This window comes from Anguilla anguilla, chromosome 7, assembly GCF_013347855.1.
Source record: "Anguilla anguilla isolate fAngAng1 chromosome 7, fAngAng1.pri, whole genome shotgun sequence".
Taxonomy (NCBI): Eukaryota; Metazoa; Chordata; class Actinopteri; order Anguilliformes; family Anguillidae; genus Anguilla; species Anguilla anguilla.
Window position 1 is genome coordinate 53,903,144 of NC_049207.1, and position 25,130 is coordinate 53,928,273.

At 42.0% G+C, this 25,130-nt stretch overlaps 1 protein-coding gene across 10 annotated transcripts in view; it reads right to left on the reverse strand.

The window, feature by feature from the left end:
* The window catches only part of si:dkey-237h12.3 (teneurin-3), a 335,156-nt gene that overhangs the window by 302,767 nt on the left and 7,259 nt on the right, over positions 1 to 25,130 (reverse strand). For all 10 annotated transcript variants that reach the window (XM_035425584.1, XM_035425591.1, XM_035425590.1 and 7 more), the window contains exon 2: positions 20,881 to 20,956. The gene's annotated coding sequence lies outside the window, so the exon portion shown is untranslated. The remainder of the gene's footprint in view (positions 1 to 20,880; positions 20,957 to 25,130) is intronic.

Sequence of the window (25,130 nt, forward strand, 5' to 3'; positions counted from 1 at the left end):
TAATAAACCCTTTGCTGTAGTATTTCACGCAGCTCCTGCGTCTGCATCTATAAATTACTCAAAACAGTAATTATTTGGCATGAGCATAAAAATGAATATTAGAAATATTGTTGCGCATTTCCATTGTTGTTTATTATGCTTTCAACAATGCCCTCTGTGGGCAAGATACAGAAGAAATAAAAATAGATGGATAACTTCAGATATCGCAACCCTTCTGGTTCTGAAGAATGGAGTACAAATTCATATTTCATCACCTAAGCATACAAGAGGCTGCTCCACACAAATTACTCATTTATATGCAAAATGGAATCCAAAGTATTGCTTATCATTAGCCGCCTATTTGCATACAATCACGCCTGCTTGGAGTGAAATGGTTTCGGAATGCCATGCTCTCCCATGCAAGAGATGACACTGTAGCCCCATCTACTGGTCATGAATAAAATATACACCACGAATGGCCTGCAATGGCGTGTTACGCAAGTTCAATATGTAATGCAACCAAAGTGGGGAAACAGGTGTTACGCGCTCCCCCCTGTTCTGCTTTTATTCCCCTTTGTCTGTCTCCCCCTCGCTCATCTCTCAGGTGCCTATGATTAGGGGCTGACTGCACCTGTAGTGCCTCTCCCTTCAAAAGGGCTCAGTGGAGAGCAAGACTCCTGGCTGGCAGTATTCCATTTCGTTTGGTCCCTCTTCCCCTTTAGTGTTTCCTAAGTTTCCTATTTTTCCTTTTTCTTTTGGGGAGGGAGGTCTGGTAGTCTAGTTAATCGTGGCTTTATTGTTGTAGTTTAGTTTTTTCTCTGTTTTGTTAGTTTAGGGAGAAGTCTTGAGTCCGACGGCCCACTGCGTGGTTGGCCCAGGCTTCTCCTTCCTTTTATTCTTTTTGGCCAGACCTCCCTGCTCTTATTGCTTCATCATTTGTGAGTATTTTTCTGTTTTGTTAAATAAATTCATTTTCTTGTTTATTCTAACTCGGTGTGGCGTCCTATTAATATGTTTCTGCCTCATGGTAGAGCCAGCGGTTTTTGAGGCCGTAACAACAGTTGAACAAAAACACAATTATATGCACACAACAAACAGACTTTTATATCAAACTGTGGAGGCATCATAATATTTTTTTTCAAGACCGCTAATTATATAAGAATTATTAAAACTTTATGAAATGATTTCAATCTGAGAAAGAATCTGACATCCTGGAAGGTGTTTTTTGTTCTTAAAATTGAGATTTTGAGTTTCATCAGATCCACATTCATTCAGCACAGTAAATAGCCAATACATCCAGGACCTAGAATATCTAATCTGGTCAAAAGTGTAACCTTACCAACGTTACACGAATGTAACAATTTCACAATTTCAAAAATAGTAGAATCGTAAAGAACTGCAGTGAATGCAGCATAACTGATATTGTAATGAATAGTACGATCCCCCTTGGACAGGAGAGTCATGCCGCAGTGCTGGGACACAGCGTCAGTGTGCAGGGATGTGACACAGCGTGTCAGTGTGCAGGGATGTGACACAGCGCCAGTGTGCAGGGATGTGACACAGCGTGTCAGTGTGCAGGGATGTGACACAGCGTGTCAGTGTGCAGGGATGTGACACAGCGTGTCAGTGTGCAGGGATGTGACACTGCGTGAACGCTGTTGCTGAAGTTTGAGCTGTGGCAGACACAGTGGAGGAGCCCAGGGCCCAGGGGGTGGAGGGGGTAGTTGGGGGGTGGAACGCTCTCCCACAGGGGAGGCACTCAGGCTGGGCTTCAGGCAGCCAGCGGCGGGGGCCTGTGGGTTAGATGCTCTGGAGACTCCCACTGCCACATGAAGCCCCGCTCTGCCACCACCGCCTCCCCCTCCGTCCCCTATCCTCGGGAGGCCCTCCGAGGCCTTTTTTTTGGGAGAGGCGACCCGCGGAAGGTGCTAATGAGGAGGAGGTTCAGAACCAAACGCCGATCCTGGGGGGGGCCGCCAGCGCTGTTAGGACTGGGGGGGGGGGGGATGCCAGGAATCCCCCCGACGACCCGCGGGACCGCGTAAGGAGTGTGCGCGCGCGTGGGCGCAGAAGTTAGCGGAGTTAACGAGAGGCAGATAAAGCAGCCGAGCTCTCCGTCTTCATTACGCAACACCTAGCCGCCTCCGCCACCGCCGCGGAGGGCAGCTGCAGAGGAGAGTAACGATGTTTGTTTAGGAGCCCGCCTTTGTGGGCTAACGGAGGAGAAGCGTGTCTGGGAGGGATTCGCTCCCGCGTTTCATCCCTCGCTCCCTCGCTCGCCCGCCGTAGCGGAGCCAGCTCGACGCCGCGCGCTCCAGGCACGGTCTCCAGCGCCCACCGCTCCCTGGAGCCCGGGCGCCAGCTCGAAATTGGGGGACGGCGGGCGTCCTGCAGCTGTCCCACGGGGTGGGAAGCTGCGTCAGGCGATTCGGAGGTTTGCAGGTTCATATCCCACTTGGGTTGCTGTTGTGCACCAGCTATGCTTGGGGAGGCTAATGATTTAAAAGACGCGTAGGCTCTGCCTTGTTGCTGCCAGCGCAATAGTCTGAATTTTCCAAAGGAGAGGTACATACGGCAAAAAATACGGCTTGTGGAAATTAAAGCAGTTTGCCAAACCATGTTAAAAGGGAAACATCCATATATTTACAGATTTTTATAGTACATTGCTAGAAAACAATTTATACTTTTAAAGATACATATTTTATGTTATGATGTTTCCCTTGCGGCGTTGCTGTTTCTAAAAGTTTTGAACGTTGAGTGGTCAGTTTTGTCACTGTGCGTACTCTATAGTAAAACAGAGAGCTCAGCAAGCTGTCTTTCCAGAGCTCGGCAGACCGAGGGGCCGGTTAGGTGCAGTGAAGCTGTAAGGCTATATCTGGGGTTGTTTAGCCCCATCTGATGGATGACTTGAATTTATGACTGTGGGAGGGGGAGGGGGTGTTAGTGGGGGGGGGGGGGGGGGGTTCTGGTACTGGAAGAGCTCCCAAGCGGAGTGAAGCTTGGTGTCAGAGGGAGGACATCTTAAGAAGACAAATGAGCTTTGGTACACTGCTGAAGTTTCTATCCCATTCTTTATGAAATACTGAAATGGCCGACTCCATCACCACATCTCGACATGATGTACAGCGCGTACAAAAGACGAGGTATTAGCGAGAGAAAAACAGTGTTTTTGATTGAATGTAAATGTTAAAGCACATATTGATTAGCTATGGTCTAGGGACATCTTCAGCATGTTTTTATGATGCAAGTGTCTTCTATGACGTAACACTCACAGTTTCACAGTGTATTAATTAAAAGTCCAAGAAGAGGATGAAAATCACATATTTCTGCAGGCAGGTTCAAATCTATTTTCTTAGTCTTTAAAGCACTTTGATCAAATCGACAGGTATAAAAAAAAAAATTTCCTCTTTGAATTGAGTCTCTGTATGAATAAATCACTCAGCGAGCGTGGGGGGGGGGGGGGGGGGAACAACATCCCGATTTTTAGCACATGACCATTTTCCTCCAAGGAATTCCTTTTATGATGCTCCATATACGTGCGGATCTTTTTATATCCTGCTCCTGCCACGGGCCTGTCGGGATGATCTGTGGTGAAACTCTCAGCTAATCAGCCCAGCCCAACCAGTTTGGACGAGATCTCGGCGTCCAATCTGTCGCAACAGTTGTTCTCTGTTTAACCGTGATCTGGGCTTACTTCTGAGAACACAAACACGTCTTAGCCCAGCTGAACCCACCCAAAATCAGATACGAATCCCAAAAAGCCTCAAACTGACAGACTAATAAAATGTATTATTGTTGTTGTTGTTGCGGCTGTCGTTGTTGTTGATGTTGTTTTCGTCGTTGTTGTAGTTGTTGATGTCGTTGTGGTGGTGTTGTTGATGTTATTAGAAGACACGTCTGAACGCTCCAACGCCACACACATATGAATTAATAAGGGCAGTTCATATTTATGATTAAATTAATTGGAATAACACAGGAGTGGCAGGCACATCAGCACTGCCCTGTGGAGATGTATCTGCCAGTGCCACAGATCTGTACATTGATTGTGGTTTCAGGCAAATTACACTGGCTATTTTGTACAGAGCTATGCCTAATCTAAATCTAGAGTGTAGGGTGATTTAAACTCCATGCTATGTGCATAGCATATTATGCATATAAATAAAATAATCCTTTACTTGGCTATGTATTTCAAACACACGTTTAATGTTGAGATGTCAATAGCAAAACAACAACAGCAACAACAACAACAACAACAATAATAATAATTACAACTTTATTGAAGCTTGCTTGCATTATGCAAAGCTTTATAATAATTATTCCAAGCCAAAGTGCTCATTTAAATTTCAAAGATGCTATTTTATTTGGCAAGCAATGGATGATAATTTGTATTAAGCAACTTGTTTGGCTTCAAAGCATGCAAGTGAGTTTAATTCAACAGTACAGCCCTCTGGCCCTTTTCATTTCAGATGGCACATTCATATTTAGCACACACGTGTTTGAGGTTTGTTTTGATCTAGACCCTGTACCAGGATATCAACACCTCGTGTGATTGCATTCCAAGTTTGAGCAAGTTATTAAGTGATGGAAGTTCAAGAATAGTTTTGCTGATACCTTTACATATACCTCCACAACAGAGCTAAAAGGTTATATTAATTGACAAAATAAAATATCTTAGTTATGAACCTTAGACCATAAAAAGCATAATCACTTTTTATGACTATGGCTGACATATAAAGGAAAGCATATTGTACAGCGCACGGATGTATGCCAGTCTCCAGCTAACAATTTTTAAAACTGTATACACCTGGTTATTCCTAACATGTTAGCTATGCATTATGTGCCAATGACCTTGAACAGCTGAACAGCTTCATTTGTTTCTCACCAAATGCGCTAATATTTTATTAGACCCGACAGAACTACCACAAACAGCCCCGTGCTCTCAATGGACACACTCCAGCAAGCACAAATTAGCATATGGTGTGCTACTGTACGTGACCACTAATGCAGCAAATGACATCATAACGACATGACACAAGTGGCACACGCCATATGTCTGTTTGCAGTTACTGACAGATGCATTTATGATTGCCTGTGCCATGCAGCACCTATGATGGAGTTGTCCAAACAACTCTGTTGCTGCCGAAATGCTTCTGCTTTATAAACACAGCAAATGCTTCTGCTTTACATACACAGAAATATTAACCGTCCCCTCAAGATTCACTCAAGCCACACTCTACCAACAGCAATTTATTGTGAAAGGGCATTGAGAAAGAACAGTCTCATTACATTCATTGACTTGGAAATTAAAGGATTAGAGCTGGAACAGTGTACCAATCGCAACCATAATTCCACTGTTGAGAAAGCTTTTCTTTTTCTCTGGCTTAGCAGAGGCACAGAGGAAAGCTTTCTCTCGACAGCACGGATTCCGGCTCTTTCTAGGTCTCGCATTTGTCAGAGAGGCTGATCGTGTGTCACGAGGACTCTTTCCGCATAGAATTTCACTGGCACGTCTAATCTACACTTTTCCCGCCTGACTACGAGATGAACATCTTTAAGACAAGTCGCGAAGGGGAAATTAGCATTACAAGGAGGGATTCAAGGGGTATAGAAATAGGACTTATAGCCTGATGTCAAACAAAAATGCAGATCATGCACATCAGATCAGTTTGAAATTTTTGCATCTCAAAAGTTTTTAGTTTAGGTAATCAGAAAAGCAATTAAAAACAATGACTATATTCACATAAGTAATTTGAGGATATACACGATTGGATGCGGTAAATTACTACTCCGGTGATAATTCATCAGGCTCAGTTGTAAGTTCACTCGATAAAAGGATAGGGTATCTTCAGAAGGGTGCTTCTGATGTAGCCAGCGTTCGCCATGACACCAGCACACCGGCGATTTCTAAAACTTCTTCAGAAGTTGTCAGCGTTTCATTAGCCATGCGGCCGCAGCGCAGCCCCGGGGTCAGGGGCGACCGGTCGGGGGGAAGGATTTTGCCTGAGCGCGGACCTCCTGGGAAGATCAGTAGCCTTCCGCCGCATAAACCAGATCCAAGCGGGGTCTGAGCGGAGGCGTGCAGCTCAGCAGACCGTGGGGGGTGGGGGGGGGGGGTGTTTGCATGCCAAAGTCACCTTGAAGGACAGCGGGACAAGGGTGGTTTAATCCGGGAGGGGTGGGGGGTGGTGGGGGGAGGAGGAGGGTCACACACTCGACTGCGCTCTCTTGCACCCAATGCCGTCCTGATTGGCCGGGTGGAAAGGTTCAGTGGCCTGTAGAGGACGAGGGGGCACGCAGACAGGAGCACATTTACACTCTGACAGGATGTGCTATCGACAAACTCCATAATTAGGAGCCAACACCATTATATCGCTGTGCCCAGCAGCCTTATATTAAGGGTTCTGAAATATCAATATAATGATGTGAGAAATGAAAGATGAGATATTTTTTATACTATGCATACTGAACTGCTATATAACAGTATTTTATTGCTTCTTCACTGACTGCACTAACTTTACAAACTTCACTAACTTCAGTTTATGCAACAAATACAGTGCTGATCAGGTCTTGAGCGATCAAGGATTCTTTTTTTTTTTTTTTTTTAGATGGATAGATAGATCAACTAAACTAGGGTTATAGTTCTGCACTGCGCAGAAAAGAAAGAAAGAAAAAACTGCTGCAGAACTGTTCTGTTTGGTCTGGAGAATGTACACGGCCTCTACAAATTCCCACCTGGGGTGTCCTTTTCAAAGGCAGCCGATCAAATATCCGAGCGACTCTCCAAAACCGCAACACGGCCGCCGCCCCCGCTGCCGCAGTCTCCCGTTAGAGAGAGGGCTCGTGGCCGGGATTAAATAAAACAAAAACTCTATCTGGAGTGGCACTGAGGAATAAAAAAATAAAATAAAAAAGACAGAGAACGAGAAGCAGGACGAGGTTCGCGGGGAAGAGTCGCAGTTCCCGCTGGACAATAAAAGCGTCTGAGAGAGTAGCAGAGCTCTCTGGTACAGACGGGGTAGGGCTCCACTGAAGAAAAAAAAACACATTTCCAGGGTCATCTGTTTCTTGTACGGATGAGTTATTTTTCACAATGAGGTAAGTAACCAATGTCTAGTATCAATCCAGGGAGCAAAATGGAAATCAATCACAGAGATCTACAGAGAGCAAATACTCGACTAAGGCGCAGTATATTACAGCTGTGACCTCTGTTCAGTGTACCAGCGGCTCGTTTCACCCTCAACTCTGAACAAAGAAAGTTTTTTTTTTTTTTTTTTTTTTTTTTCAGCTCAATACACGATGTTTCATTCATGTCACTGGCTGGGGCCCGGGGTCTCCCCTGAAAGAGAGATTTCTATCTCACCTGGATAAATAAAAGATAAATAACAAAAAAAAAATGAATCATTGTCTTCATAATTCCATATAATAAATTGGGAGGGAAAAAGGGAGCTAGTGTGGAAAAGTTCAGACACTGGAGCGAGGAGCTATAAGGTATGAACAGAGTAAAGGACAGTCTTAGGTCTCAATAACAGTGCGCATGTCTTAGCTGGATAAGGACCCCCTTTGCAACCCAATGTGAGGAAAATCATACAGCTGTGCACTGTGGTCCTATAAAAAATCAATAAGCCTGTTTGTATCATCTGTGCAAACCTTTGAGAAATTTGCAGCAAGGAGGTTATTCATGAGGTCATTGCAGAAAATAAATTCTGATCAACATTAGCATGGTTTGATTTCAATAATCAGCCGCTACGTCGCTGCAATTCATACTCTTATTTCCTTTTCTTGCAAAAAAAAAAAAAAATGTGAAAGGGCGCATTATTTGGAAATTCTGTCATTTTCAGGCCGCGACGGGAACATGGAAGTCAGATTCCATTGGGGACCTTCATCCCACAGGGCGTTTCGTATTTGTGTCATTTCTTAGCACATGCTAGTTGCCAATGCCACTGCTAGCAGAGGACGCAGGACACTGCGCTCACGCCTGTGCCCCTCCTCTGTTCAGACAGAGAGTGATGATGCGCTGCTCGTGCAGGCCTTTGTCCCGACAGTTTACGGGGCCAATCGCATTAGTCGCACTCTCCGTCTTCGGCGGCCAGTGAAAGGAGACTCGCTTGAGTGGCCCGATGTACGGGCCCCTCGAGACCCATACAAATTTAATGTCCATGTAATGCACGGTAAATAACCGTCCCTAAGTCCTGTCTGTGCGGCTTCGGAGAGGCCCTCGTCTGCGTGAGAGGGAATGTGTTTGACCAATCGGTGTCAGTGCCGCCGCCGCCGCCGTCCTGGCGTAAGAGGACTGCGAGGCGCGTTCTGACGCAACTTCCTGTTTGTTTATTCACAACTTGCTCCCCCTTCTGCGATTAACACCTTGGATTTTTTTTCCCCCGCAAAGTGTCCAGGAACGAACAAGGACAGAGGCACGGTGTGCGGTGAGACTCGCCACAAGACGGCGGGAAGCAAAAAAAGACGAGAGCTTTGATGAGAAAAAAGCGGCACGATTTGAAAGGGGAGTGAATTTGAGGGGAAGAGGGTCCAGCTCTTGCAGCAGAAGAGGTAAGGGGGAAGTCCCACTGATGTCAGTGGATGAGCGTGCGGCTGCTGGACGGTTAGAAGGGATCATGGAGTGTTCAGAGACTGGGTTCTGGAAGTACTGGCCCCCGGAACAGCTTTCAGCCATAGCCCAATATATTCACGTCAAAGCAAAACAACCACAGTCCCGCAAAAACTGCACGCGTACACAGATGACGACTGATCAAACAGGACAATACTTTCATCATTGGATGCTTACTTGTATGAAAACATTAAATCTCTTCATGTAGAAATGCTTAATTCTAAAGTTTATACCAAGGAATGTTTTAGCATTGATATTGTAAATGTAAGCGATTTATAAATTATTACTTTTAAGAACTTTTGGTTTACGACAACCTTTTGAGACACAGTCGTATGCCCATAAATTTTTTTTTTCTCTCCTTCTGTTCAAAGCAGCCCCTTCTGAAGCTGCACTGTGGTCCATATAAGTTCAGTGCTGAGCTTTCTCAGCGCCAACTGTTGAGTAATTTGGGGACTGTGCACTCGCCCCAGGGTATGTTAAAGTGTCCCCATCCAAGCCGGGCGACTGTCAACTCCAGCAAACCCAGTCGTCTGGGTTAATGGACCCAGGCAGTATAAACGCTTCGAAGCGCGACTCCTCCTCACCTACCCATGCAGTGTTTCACAGAGAGAGCAGCGCAGAAATGTCAGCTTGCGCTTGGACGCTTGGGTAGCGGGATCTCTCCGGAGAATCCATTTTCTGCTGTCACGTCGGCGCTGCACTTCTGGGTCCCTTCGTGCCAAGCGAGCAGCAGCGAGTCTGGAGTCTGGAGTTTGCAGTCTCAGGTACTTTACCTTTCTCCACACGGGAGTTTGGCCGGGGGAAACGCAACAGGGGATGGGAATTTTAGCGGGTGAATATTTTTTTACATTCACAATCTTTCATGTTCATTTCTTCCGGTGTTTTCGAATAGAATAGATACAGTAACATGTTCACTTAAAAGAAAAAAAAAACCATAATATTTTAAGTCACAATAAAATGTTTTAAAGCTTATCACAGAAATTAATTTCAGCATGATTGTCCTTCCAGTAACTTTTTAAATGGTCGATAGTGACACCCCCCCCCCCCTTTAGTAACTTACAGATAAATATTGCCAAAGATGAGACCATTTCGAAACAGTAGATAATTGAGTTTGCAAAATAAATCCTGTTGTGGCCTGCATAAAATAATCCCTCTTATCAGAACGACCAATTAAACACTCGACAAAACATTAAAACTCAAATATTCAGCTGTATAAATGCCTTTTAAAATCAAAATATTCTCAAGTGTCAGATATTATAAAACTAATGCAGCACAAAAAAAATATTGAGAACGAATGCTTACCGACACTCAAAAATAAAGTTGACTACCTATTAAAAATCCCTTATACCATTGCCAGCACTTCCGCTGAGCCCACACATTATTACACGCTCCCCAGCTGTCATTTCACAATGGCCACGAGTTGGCGGAGACTGCAAGAGGTCAGCCGACCTGCTGCTGCTGCGGCAAATTCCAGCAATATGACTCCGGATCTGCCATCACAGCGCAGCATTATTTCACATCTACAGGAATATGGCCACCTCTCACTGCGGTGTACAAAGCCACACCTCTGACACCATTATGACAGAGGAGCAGAGAGATGGTTTCCATAGTAATAATAACTGTGTGACCTCACAGTAGCGCTGAAATAAAAGTTCTCCATTCCGCCGACGCCACGGTGGACCTAATATATCCATATGAGCCGGGGACTTCTGTCAGGTAAGACTGCACGCTGGGGTTGGTCACACTCAGAGTTTATGGGATTCACAGCCTGTTTTAAGCCTGTCACTGCCTTCCCTGCCCATACTGGGTTAACATTACAAACAGCCCCATACTAATGCTGCAAGACAAAGCCACCAAACCTCCTCATTCTGCCATCCAACCATCCATCTATACCCGCTTATCCAAGAGCAGGGTCGTGGGGGTGCAGGAGCCTATCCCAGCATGCACTGGGTGAGAGGCACCCTGGACACGGCCCACAAATGATTCACTCACACACTGATACCTATGGGCCATTTAGAGTTTCCATTTAGCCTAACCTGCGTGTCTTTGGACTGTGGGAGAAAACCGGAGCACCTGGAGGAAACCCACGCGGACACGGGGAGAACAAGCAAACTCCACACAGAGAGGACCAGGCCCACGGCACCACTGTGCTCCACACTCTGCCGTTGGCTACACAATCCAGACCCGTGTTTGCACCTGCTCACAACTGTAGTGTGCACTGCTTTCCAGAAGAGGGAGTGGATGACTGCTGAGAACTTCTCTAAAAATCCATCTATAGGTTGCGCCTAACAAAGCTTTGTCCATAAGGAACACTTTTTTTGATCTCGGTTAATTATTTTTTTTCATTTATGGCTAATTACGACACACTTGAGTAATATGGATCAGTTTACACATGGACACAGGATTTTTGAAACGTACTGTGGGATTTCCAGATTCAGAAACCAAAGAGTAATAAGCAAAAAATGAGAAAAATCTGAGTAATGCTTTCATTATGCTTTTCAGTTTTTTTTAAGATGTATTCATGGAATTTGCCTGTTACTCAACTAAAAAAAAAAACTAAAAAAAACATTCTGATTACATTGCCCATTCAGTCTTTCCTAGAATGTTTTGTTTAACTGTGTCCACTTCTAATCTACAGTGGGTATTAAAGCACAACTCATTCAATTTTTTATTAATGTCAGTTCTGTTGGTCTTTTGCGGGATGTGACCAATTGGAAACAAAACATAGAGCCAATTTCATGGCTGAAAGTGTGGTCATAGCTGATCAATGAGCAGCCCGTGTTGCCTACAGTAGGTACATGGTAGGGCATGTTCTAACACAGAGGAATTAATCATATTGCAGCACAACATGCGAGATACAGAGACTCAATTCTGCAAGTAACAATATATACTTCAATGTAGAGTGCAATAGGCACTGGGCCCTGTACATACAACAAACCACACAGCCATGACACTAGCTGTACTGCCTTATTTTTAGTTGTGGTTGGGTAATGGTACGTGAACAGTTTTTGTTGGGGGCTCCAGAATCACTAGGGCACTAATTGCCCACACAAGTTATTTAAAAAGGTGAAGTGTTATAAGTAAATTTTTTTGCACCATTCCCCTGGAACAGAACCCTCATTTTGGCTCCGGTTTCCCGCAGACACATTGGTTTCGACTGCGTGTCCGCGCCATTCCGTTCCGTCAAAGCCGCATCGTCATCTCCGCGGATTTATTTAATCGCTCGATTCCGTAGCGGTGCCGTGGCGGGGTAATTGATATTAATGCTCGTTCGATGATGCAGGAGCCTAATACTGAAAGCCACCTACCGCAATCACCAGCCTCAAGGATTAAAACATGATGCAAAGTTAAGTGGTCTGTAACTCTGCTTCTCCCTAGACGGTATTTTCCCTTCCCGCTTCTCCCTATGAATGCTGCTCTTTTATCTAATTGCATTTCCTGTAACTGATTAATGGATACACGTACTTGTATTGCCTTCACTGTATAACTGCCCCAGAAAAATCGATCTATGAATATAATGCATTTATCTTCTGTACATGCCTATTACTTTAGGCTTGATTAAAATAGCAAAGGAATAGGGGGTTTGGTTTGAATTTAGATCATCTCTGATTACTAGAAGTGCCCACTAAGAGGTTCTGATTTTCATTACCGTTTCGTTAATTTGATTTCATTTGGATTAAACGGTAAGCATGGAACCCCCCTTGCCTTCTTAGCCGATCCACTGATTCTTTTCCACAAGACAAAATCACACACAGAGCAACACCTTGGGATCAGCATAGTGCACCAATAACATCTAAAATTTTATTTACCTCATTATTTATTTATGAAGTAAATTTATATATGCATTTTTTTTCATTTGTATATCTATTTGTATTGCATTCGTGCTCATTGTTGTAACGTTCTCTGCCAGTTCAAGGGAGAACATACGTCTAAAGTCGAGGCCAGCAAAATTCCGATTTTATACCGCATTTGATACAATCCACGCATTAAAACCAAGTCTTAACAGGAGTGGCCACCCCATAGGCGAAATGTATAAGAATAGAGCCAGTAAAGGTTCATTCTAATGCATGACTTGCCACTTCATTGGAAGCCTTTTCAAAGTCTTTCGAAAACTTATTTTTACTTGCACAACAATTCCTTCTTAATTGATCTTAATTGATTGTCAAATCCAAGCTAAGCATATTATTTGCTTCTGTAAATGCATATTCCTGCATTAACTGTTTATTAACGTTCTACAATTTCAAGACAATCTATAATCACTCAAGTTAATTAGCCTGACTACTTAAGATGTCCATGGATTCAATCCACAGCATATTCACACCATTAGATCATCACACAGAAATCAGTGTTTCATATAATTTGAACCAGAGTGCAAATGAATTAATTAGAGTAATTAAACATGTCTTGCAGAGTGATGACAGGGTATTAACTGTCCAGATAAGCATTGTTCAATGGCCATTGCTGAAATAGTAAAGGATGAACTTCATTTTATTTGTCATCTGGTTTAATGGGAGAATCAATTGCTGCTGAAATACTACAATAAATCATAATTATTATGCTTTAATGTACGCATGGACGTGAATAGAAAATACTAGGTGATTGGCTGATGATCAGATGTAGCCCAAAGTCTAAACACCAACAAGGTTTCCCTACACAGCAGTGATGTGGTGTAGTGAAATTTACACTTAAACTTTATCCTGGAGTTGCCTGCTTTGATAATTCCATTAATGCTGTGGTGTTTGTGACCACTTCCTGGTCTCGTTGAAAGACATTGCTCACTAGCGCCAGTGTGGTTAGCACCAGTGTAGGTGTTTCAGCCACGCATTTCAATGTAAGTCAATGGTAACAGTATGGTCAAAATTGGAGCCACAGTAGTACAATATGGCAGCGCCCATGAACTACACTTCCCAGGCTTCAAACCGCTTTTTCACCAAGCCCATGGAGAGTCAATGGGTGACGTCAGAATCACTTGGTCCATGTTTTTTTTTCTACAGTCTATGTTTCAGATCCATTAGTATCTGGCTACTATATATGCAATAATGGGGCAAGCCTAAGTACCATCAATGAGCAATAATTAGTGAACTACCCGCGCCGCAGCAGTTTGTGGCTTTACAGGAAGAATGCTAATATTCCTATCACACTCACTCACACACACACACACACACACACACACACACACACACACACACACACACACACACAAAGGCCAAGAGACGGCTTTAAATCCGATAGCAGGCGAGGGGGTCTTGGGGGTCAAAACAATTTTTGTTTAAGAAACCGCATTAGCAAAAGAGGTTGCTTTTCCTCATTATCCCCGCTCTCCCAGGAGGGCACTGGACGGCTTACTCATCTCATCTCCTCTCATTTCCCCTCTGCCTGGTGGCGACTACTACCCAGAGCCGTGCGAGTAAAAGCAGAAATAACGTCAGTTTCAGACATAAAGGCATCTCAGCATGCTGCGATATTGGACTCCGGAGACTCCCCCAGGCTGTGCATATTTAACATGGCAGATTAATCACTTTGCCCTCTTTAATTTAGCAACATTAGCATTCTGAAATGGGGCCAAAAAAACGCCACGATGAACACACCACACGCACGCTCACGAGTGGAAATGGCATTCTGCAACACTTTTTCTTATGTTCTTTTTTTTTTTTTTTTTTTTTTAAGGCATGCGTCTCTGAAAGCACCTCGAGGTTCAGCTCACGGTGACTGAGCTCATTTGAATATTCATCAGTATCGGGGTTGTGAAAATGCACTCGGTTCCTAAGAGCCCAAATGAGACAGGCTTTCTGCTTGTAATTTACCTCCCTCTCTCTTTCTTCCAACACGGAGGGAAAATGAAATCTAGTAAGCAAAAGCTGGAAATCTAGGGTGGAAATCGATGTTGAGGGATGTTCTGACATAATTGGACTTCAGTCGGTACAACTCATGTATTTATATTAAATATACTAATGAATATACATAAGTATTTATTTTTGCTTTGGCAATGGATCTGCTCTAAGGCACTTCTGTGCATGCACCAGCGTGCACTAGCCTATTAAACAGGGAGCGTGATACATCTCCCCCCACTAAACGGTAGATATATCAAAGCCCCCCCCACCCCCCCTCCTCCCAGCCAGTACCCAGAAGCAGATCCAATCAACAGGTGGAAGCAGGGGTGATGGAGGGCAAGCGCAATTCTGTAAGCAGCAGCCAGCGAAGCATGCAAAGAGCAGCACAGACTAAGAGCAGCATAAGAGAGGTCTGCCTATTTGTTTAAAAAAGTGCTCCATAAGTGATGTGTGCATGTGATAGGCTGAGTATGGGAACACGTAATGATGTGTGAATGTGATTGGTTGAGTACGAGAACATGGAGTTGAACTAGAATTTCCCGACCAAACTTTCTAACCATATTGCTTATGGTATACTTAACTTACTTGTTAACCCCAATATGCCATAGACTATAGTAGCGCAGATTTTATCCCAGTGTAGCCTGGCTATGTCCTAATTGGCTAGCAAAGTTTCACTTTTCAAGCAAATGTGGCCGGTTTTCACCTGAACACCTTGAACGCATTTCACTGACTTTTCACCACAAAAAAGTTTACTGGAAAGTGTCCAGGCAACAACCCCCAACCTGCCTCTGTCAACTCGCCTCTCCTAATCATCCCCTCCTGCAGATACATGGGCTCAATAATTCCCCCTCCAACATGGCTGATGACAGATGATGGCAAAATGGCCACCATGTGTCACGCAAATGGCTTGTCATGGCATCCAACAGCCCAATTTAGGTTTACATGTATACTTATATTTGTTTCAAGGTAGTCATTGGGTTCTCCCTCTGCTTGCAATGCTAGTATAACAATCAGGTTGAATCCAGACAGACCTGTCTACACTGGTACTTTTCCAAGAAATCAAAACAACATTAATGTACGAAAAATCCACTCAACCAATTATATCTCTCAGGTTTACTATAAAACATTTTTCAGTAAAAAAAAAAAAAAGTAATTTAAAACCTCAGTAGGACTTTAATTTCAGTTTTAAATCAAAAATTGTATTTTCAATCTTATTTTTTTAAGCTTCAGTATGTGTCTTAATTGAAGTCAGTGCCTTGAAAAACAACCATGCAGGCTGCAATTTCATTACCGCGATCGTACAGTAGTGCAAGCTAGCAAGTTCAAGTCGTGAGCAGGAACAGAGCAGAAGTGGTGCACACAGAGATTAGAATTACATCCACTCCAGAAGCCAATTGCCTGCCGGAATGGATGGGTTCGGAAATTCAATTAACCTGGCGTGTAATGGCCTTGGGACGGGGAAGGCCGCAATCCCAAATCAAAAGAATTTACTTGCATTGATATTTACCGCCGTTGTGACAGGAAATACGCTCAAGCCAATTACCCGTTAACTACACGCGGGACTTGGACTTGCCTTTATGTACTAATTTCGTTTATGAACAGTAACCCAGGGGAGCCTGAGGGGGAGCTGGATTTTCAGTGGAAATCCAGTGGGCTCTGTTTGGATGGAGTCATGTGACTGCTTCTTATGACTAACCACGGCAATCAATCACAATTTAATCATTAACAACTGACTTATTACAAACATCCCATGATTCGAATGGGCATGGAATAAAGACGCTGAACACAAATACTTTCAGTTATTTCTCCTTTCATTCATAAGCGGGCCTCCCGCCATCTTTTTTCAAGCATCACACTGATGATTTTATTACTTCCAAAATATTAATTCTGTGTGTGATTGAATTGTACAAAGTAATTTCTTCAGGTGAGATGTTACATTCAGATATATTATATTATATTATATTATAATATGATTCTTGGATAACATTTAATTATAATACCACTTGAATTAACACCTATAGTTCCCTTTCACAAGATTTCTCAAAAAGTTCACTTTCACAAAAGTTCTCTTATGTGCAGAATCTTCATTTTAAACTCACACTGCATTTTAACCATTATCTTTCCGTGGATCTTTTTTAATGTGTTAATTGGGAAGTCGTTATTTGGCTGGGTAATTAGCTGTTTAAAATAACCACTTAATACACTGGTTTATTCTCTTTTTTTGGATGCAACTGGGTTGCCAAAAAATCAGACAAAATGAGGCCACAGTTAAGAGGACTGAATTTACTCCTCAGCGTTCAAACACTCTCCATTAAGTCACTCAGCAAACAAACAATGAATCTTTAAAAGTATCCCAGTGTTAGGCTGCAATTTGGTTATATTCCCTCACCCAAAATATCCAGGGCAATCAAAGGAGCACCCATGTTCAACCTATCAGAACCTTTCCACAAATGGTTTGAGCAGCGCCATAAGAAACATAACCCCCGCAGGTAGAGTGTGAAATCCTAGTTTTCCGGGAAATTCCAGTCTAATGAGAGACATAGATTCCTGGGCCAATGCCTGGTTTTCCCTCAGAGAGCACAATTCTCCCGAGGTTTCAGGACAACCGGTCTAAATCACAGAAATGATGCGGGAGCCTATCCCAGCATGCATTGGGTGAGAGGCAGGAATATGCACCCCGGACAGGTCGCCAATCATACCTACACACTACACACGGCTCACACATTCACACCTACAGGCAATTTAGGGTCTCCAATTAGCCTACTGAATGTTTCAGGCTTTGGGAGAAAACTGGAGGACCCGGTGGGGTCCACAAATAAATAAACAAATGCATCCGCAGGCTGCTTTGTGTAGGCTTTATTATCCACTGCATGTGGATTTAGAATTCATAAATGGTTAAAACGGTTAGAAATGTATTCAAAATGGTGTTAAATCCATAATCCTGGGCTAACGGCTCCTTGAAGCAAATTTATACCGTATGTAAAACTAAATGCTGTGACGTTAATTACTGGTCCCTAAGTCAAACACAGCAGAACTTATCATTTTTTAGTTTGTGGAAATTCAGTTGACTGCTATAGTGCCACCATTTGGCCACCAATTTAAGACTGCACAGACCAAAACATACAGTCATATTTTGATTGAGGTGATTTGAAATGTCTGCATGAAACTTTTTTATTTTTTTATTGTTGAGCTCTATAGTGCCACCATATTGTTGAAGTTGGCCTATTCTTTGTGATGACTTACATATTTTTTAAATAATTATTCTTTTGTTGATCCAAATGTAGATATTGGCAGTAACAAAACACTCCTATCGAATTATGTTTGTTGATTCAATGTCGATATTGATTTGAAACATAATACAGAATGCATAATGACATAAGATTATTGGATCTTCCTATAACAGTACTTTGTGGTACGTATAAACAGATTCCTTCATCTGTGGTCAGGAAAAAAAAAAAAACCAAGGTCCTCATGATCTTGGTTGTGCCTTTGCCATTTTTACCCTCCTCCTCCTAACATACACTTTGAGGATGAAATAACCAGATCAAAGCAATAACCTACCAAGGACAGCTGTGGGCAAAGTCACAGCTGACACAAATCATGTTTCCCCCCGATGAACTCCCTGTTTCCGAGCATAGCACATACAACTCACTGAGGCAATATTTTACAAACCTTTGAAGTATGAGCTTACATGACATTTGAACATATTTTTCCAATATTTCAGGAATTATTTGTTTTTTTCTGAGGGGGGAGAAAAAATGTCTTTTGGGTTTTGACATAAGACATGCTGCTGAGTTAGCTCTTCCATCACCTCAACCCCTCCCGCTCACAATGAAAGGCATCAGTCACTGACATCATTGCAAAACATCAAGACAAAGACTCACTTAAGTGTAAATGCAAGAAATCTGACAAAAAAATTTAAATGCAACACTTTTAATTTTTTTTTATGTCCAATGACTACTGTGATCATATACGTGATGTTTCTTTCAGGAGGGAATAAGAATTGCAATGTTACACTGACTTATCGTAGCGCACTCTGTTGCTAATGCATTGCATACAAAACACAAAGCTTGACACAAATACATACATATGCAGCAGAATTGCCATCATATGTGCATTTTACTTAATGGATTTCTCTCTTTCAACCTTGCCTATCTTCATGCATGTGTGTGAAAATCACAGACTGAAGGAATCCTGACCAAAAAAAGAAAACAACCCAGTAACCTGAGGGGGTTAATCAACAATTAAGGCACATAACTGTTTTATTGTTTTTGTCGTGTGCTTCAATTGTTGAAGCAAGCTGCCTTTGTATCTTAGCATAATTAACCCTCCTGTTTTATTAATTAATTTATTTAGAATTTTGTTGCTCTTGTTAATTATTTGTGGCCATGAAAAGATGTGTAACCCGCCTGCATAATTTTAATATAATTAATATAATTTACCAGTGGTCCGTGGCTTGGAAACCACAACAAAACCAATATTTACAGGTACACATTTACAAATATGTAACTGTAAATATTGTCCTGAGCAAGCAGCAAAATTGCGATAGTGTATAATCTATAAGCCTATTGCTTTCTGTTGCAACCTATTGCTTGGACTCTATAATGTAATTCAATCCTAGTCAGACTTACACAATCTTCAAGTCAGAAAAATAACCTTTCAGGAAACAGGATTGAGGCTGAACCCTTCTAAACAGCCGATCTTCACAGCCATTAACTGTGACTGGGGCTTGCTTAATAGGGCTCAGATACTCTTTGAGTTTCCCCGGTCTTTTCATAGAGGGGAAAACACAAGATGATCAAGTACCCTGCAGACCAGCAAGCCCCCGTCTTTACTGCTTTCACCAAAGGCTGTGAGCGCAGCGATAAGCTTGGTGGAGTGTAATGAATATGGACACAGCTACAGGCACTGCAACAATACTCACTGCCCTATGTGCCCTTTTAATTTAGCTAAGAAAAACAGACAGTGCTGATTATATAGTCGTTAAATACAGTTAACCTTGATAGAGTTTCTTTCAACATCAAAAACCTAGGTCACTACTTTGGCCCCTTGAATAAAAACCTGAAACAAAAACACAGGTCTATGATTAACTAAATCATGTCTGATGCTTAATGGCAGCAAAATACCATTATGTGTCCTTAATACAGTATATATCCTCAAATGCAAGCATTTCCAATGCTCAGGTGCTAAACCTCCCATAGACCTTCAGTAAGCTGGGGCACATTTTGTTTCCAGAGTGTCGCGTCTTGCTTTGCGGTCACAATGTCAATGCAGCGATTACCATGTTAGGTAGTGGGTCCTCGAAGAAAATGCTCAAATCACTTAACGATATTGACAGATCGATTTAATTTATTAGGCAGGTGCTGTGGAGGCCATGACTGGCTGGTGCACATTCTGCCCAAAATGTCTTGACCTACATCTCTTCCGGTTATGATTAAAAGGCTACAGAACACAGACACATACTGTAACTGGAGCAGATATGCAGCTCCTTCTGTCAGTATTACCATAATTCTCAATTCTCACATTACTCGTATGCAGACAAAAGCCTTTTTTAAACTAAACAGCGACTACTGGTTTCAGTAGTCTGTTTAAAGTAGCTCTTACAGAGAATAATAGAGATCTAGTCAACCAACTGTTTGATTTTAAATAATGCAATTTTTTAAAAACTTAATAAATGTCAAATTGACAAAACGCAGAACTGTGTTTTTTTTTTTTTTGCGGAAATGTAAATGTGTACTATAACATTTACATTTATGGAAATGTAATATCATACTCTTCATACTGACAGAGAAGACACACAAAAGTTAATAAAGTGTAGGTTAATCACAAAGTGGTTCTGTTTTATGAAAATGTACGAGATCACATAACATAATTTGTTCAGTTTCACAAATGCAGTTGGTATACAGCAACTCACATAAAGGTGGTTGAATGCAGTTGCCATAGAAACGTGACACAAAAAGTTCCTGCTGACTGGCTATTTTAATCCTGACTGATTTCATACATTAGGCATTCATGCACAACTTTTTACCCTTATTTTCATTCCTCAACCCCGTTCCTTCACTGAAGCATCTTTGGTTGACTGGCACTTGCGAGAGAAGCATACTTAAAAATAAGGCTAAGTAAGCAATTTCATTTCATCAAAAGGATTTAAATTCTTCATCTTAATTTCTTAAAATGTCATGTCATTTCCAAAGTTACAAACATTCCAGGGACCCAGAAAGCTATTCCTGATATACCCCCATCTTAGCTTAATGTATATTTTACAGCGATGCATGATTAAACTGTGGCTCAGTCCCTGCCTGCCTCTCTCTTATCACAATGAAGATCGAGCAGATTTAGCAGCTCAAATAGCAATGAAGCAGGGCTGGGTGAATAAGCATGCGTAAAACTTAAAGTTGAGCACAATCTGTGCTGTACTTCCTCCTCTCTCTTACTTTAGGTAAGGTGTAAGGTGGCTCACTATACCTTGTCAGAAGTGGTGGGGTTGTGGAACGGTTATGTAGAATATCTTGCCGACTGCTCAACAATCTTCTTGCCTTCCCTGCAAAAGAAAAATATGAAATGTAGAAATTAAATGAAAAATCAGATTAAAAAAAAATATATATAATAGCCTTTATATATATATATATATATATATATATATATATATATATATATATATATATATATATATATAAAGGCTATTATATATATTTTTTTTTAGGAGTAGGTGCAATAGGATCATGAAGTTTCACACTCTACAGTTATTGTAAGAGGAAAGAAAAACATTTTTTTTCCATGTGGGTCTTCAAGAAAATACTGTGTGAATTCAGAAACAGAACAAAAAAAAAATCAGTTTAAAAAACTTCAGTTGAGAAAACCTAAAAAATACAGGTGTAACAAATCTATGTTTTATAAAATTTTTGATTTACCCAATTAACTATTATACAATCAACCAGTGTAAGAATATTGCCATCAGCAATAATAAATAAATAAATAAATAAATAAAAGCTCAGTCATCTGGATAAGCATACGGTTTCCTTCTCTATAAACAGTTTATATCCCACTTTTTTTTTGGATACTTGGGAAGATACAGTAGCTCCATTTCCTGAGTCATTGGAATTCAGCCCAAACATGTGAGATAAAGCTCAGACTGATAGGATTCCAACAACCTTCTGCGCAGCAAATAAGCATCAATCATGCTACTGTGGGCCCACTCTCTAATAGAGGATAATCCCATCTCCACAAGACCCAGAGGCCCGCTCTAATCAAAGATTACCAGCCCAGCTGTTCAGACCATTATTACGTAGTTTAAAATGAGAAAGGGGGAAACTGAAACCAAAAAAAGTAAGAAAAAGTGAGATGGCTACTTTCCTTTAAATATTTTCCATTTAGGCCAATATATAATGTTCATATACTGTTAAAGAGTGCAGTCAGATACTTATGAATGGGCATGACTTTTATGCATGTTTTAACAACCGCTGTACATTTGTAACACAGTCAAACCTAAACTTGGTGGTATCCATCAAAACGGTCCATTTTTTCCCCCCCCATATCTGGAACTTCTTAAAATGCACATTTAATGTGATGTGTCAAATGTACGAGTGACTAATACATGAAAGTACATGGCACCATCAAGTAACTGACAGATTAATGCAGTTTAGTTAACATTAGCATGACTCCCTTCTCTTGAGATGTTGACACGCTGCAACTGGCTCCGTGGCCCGCGAACGACTGGCAGCATCGTGGCGAAGCATTACACTGCGATTGCAGCAGCCGTTCCCCCCCCTGCGGTGGCGGGCGCCCGCGCTCCTGCCTCCTCGACATCCGGGACCGCACACCATTTCAGCCTCCAGGGGTGGAAAAACGAATCTATTCCCCTCCTCGGGGAGAGGGGCTGGACGCGCGAAACATCTGAGGCTCGGAGAGAGGGCCTCGGAGGGATTTCGGGCAGCGTAGCGGTGGGTTCTCGGCGCGTTTGAGCCGGCAGCCGGGCGGTTATCGGCGGCGGGATATCAGAGATGACGGCTGAGGACGGGTAACCGCACCGCGCAGACACTTCTGAGAGCAGACTGCTTAAACGAGTCTGCATCTCCTTTAGGTTACGCCTGCTTGTGATTGTGGGAACTCATCGCACTGACACCAAGTCCATAAGACATCAGATCATATGTGCTATCATATTTGATAAGCCACTCATTACAAATTATGGTAATTATCATATGAACAGTTACATTGGTTTTGTGTCGGTGAAATTTTTGCACTGTGCATTTAGACAATGTGACCAAAAGTATCTGGACACTCTTTGGTCTGTGGCTATTTTTCATGGTTTGGGCTGGGCCCCTTCCACGGAAGGCAAATCTTAATGCTACAGCATACAGTCACATTCTAGACAGTTATGTGCTTCCCCAACAGTTTAGGGAAGGTCCACTGTTTCAGCATGATAATGGTTTTGTCAAGAACAGTGTGGAAGAACTTGAATGGCCAGCACAGAGCCCTGACCTCAACCCCATCCAACACCTTTGATATCATCATTCTAGGAAGGTGAAGTAGTTAATTTATATGTACGTTTGGTCTCTCTCTCATTCTCTCTCTCTCTCACACACACACACACACACAATGTGACATAACATTAGCCAATATGATATGATATACAATAGACCATTTACTGATACAAGGAACATGAATATCATTATTTCCACAATTGAAGTTTCTCAGCCATTTATTTAAAGGATATAATGCTGCCAATGTGTTTAAAACAATTATAGACTTTTTTTGTCATACTCCACTGGGAAATTAATTGGTTTAATTATCACTTGCTATTTCCAGGATGGTGATAGCTCAACGTATTTGGATAGTTATATTTTTATTTATTCCATTTTAGAGTCACTTGTCTCTTTTTAATAAGTGAATACACCATCCCAGATGTGACTTGTTTACCACAAATCAAGCTGTATTTTTAAAAGCCCTATACCCAAACTCAATGTGTCGAAACAGCTATATTTCACACCGTTACATCAGGTACATTTCGCTTGGCTTCGCTGACACGCTTGAACTTGCTACCCCAGGAGTCAGTGTTATATTTGTATCAGGATATACAAGTATATTGGGCCTCATTCACAAAACCTGCGTACAATCACATTTGTAAACTGTGCGTAGGAACGTTTCTACAAACATTTCATCATTCATCACTTTTTTTTTTCTTTTCTTATCTCTATATTAAGGAAATGCTGATAATAAACCTGGGAGGCAGGGTGGTGCAGTGGGTAGCACTGTTGCCTCACAGCGAATTTGCATGTTCTCCCCGTGTCCACGTGGGCTTCCTCCGGGTACTCCAGTTTCCTCCCACAGTCCAAAAAAAGGCAGGTTAACTGGAGAGTTCAATTTGCCCCAAGGAATAAGTCTGTGAGTGAATGGCGTGTGTGGCCTGTGATGGACTGGCAAACTGTCCAGGGTGTGTTCCTGCCTCTCACCCAATGCATGCTGGGATAGGCTCCAGCACCTCCCGCGACCCTGACCAGGAATAAACAGGTATAGATAAAGTATGGATGGATGGCTGATAATAAACCCAATTAAGGTCTGATTCAATTTTAAGTTACCTCAAAAAAGTATATATATTCCGCAGTTTGCTAGCATTTGCTACGCGTTGAGGTCAAAGGTGGTGTGATAACATACTGTATCTGCTGAAGTGATGTAATGTTTAAAGCTTGTAAGTGAATCTTCACTTTTCACTTTTAATGTGAGGACTGGGAGAGAGGGGATACTAATATGCAAGACACAGTTAAGAGAAAGAAGTGAGATTACCGACGGATTATTCAGATAATTAGCAGACTTTTTAATCAAGAAAGACAAATGAAAAAGATTTGCACCAATGATCAGTTTAAAGGCAACTTTAATGATTGTTCCCTTCTGTATACCTTAGAAGCTTATATTCTATGAACACAGAGGAAAGTTTTTACCCCCGTGTTTCCAGTCAACGTTTTGTCTACATCTGTTTTCTAACACTGCCATTTCCTGGCCCCGTAGCCAAGCTATTCTGGTAAATGAGAACGTATTCTCAGTTAACTAACCCTTGTCTTATGGTTAAATTAATTAATCAAAATATAAATTCCCACAGGTTCAGATTTCCTGGTCCTTCAAACCATCTGAAATACAACTCCACTGCACATACTCCGTTTTAACTTCCTTTGTACAAATACATTCTGAATATTTCATGTGATTTTCCCCAGTTTTGCAATAACAGTAAAATAAATAAAAAAGAAATGAAGCATACTCTCAGTGCACCTTGTTCAAGTCACTTTGAAATCAAGTGAAATCAAGTAAGAAATGGTTAAAGCAGAAATGCGCTCCCAGTTTCCAAGTGTATTACAGAAGTAAAATTGGACAAGACCAGGAGTAAATGATACATGACTTCGGGAGCAGACTTTCCCTGGCTCAAAGTTTACTGCCAATGTTCAAAAGAACAAAATAGGGAGTCCAAAAAAAATGGGCAATCACAGGAGCCAAACATGGTGGAGAGATGTTGATAAAGGTTGGTGTAAAGAAGATGGAAAAACATACTCTGGGATTACCTATCAGTGCTTTCTGGGGAAAGGTTATTTCACCCAGATAAGGTTAAGGAAGCAGTGAGCTTCGGAAAAAGGAATGGAGAAAGAAGAATCACGGATATTCTAACCAGTCTTCTCTTGCAGTCTTTGATATCGATTGCATATTTTATCTGATTACGTGCCCTGGCCAGA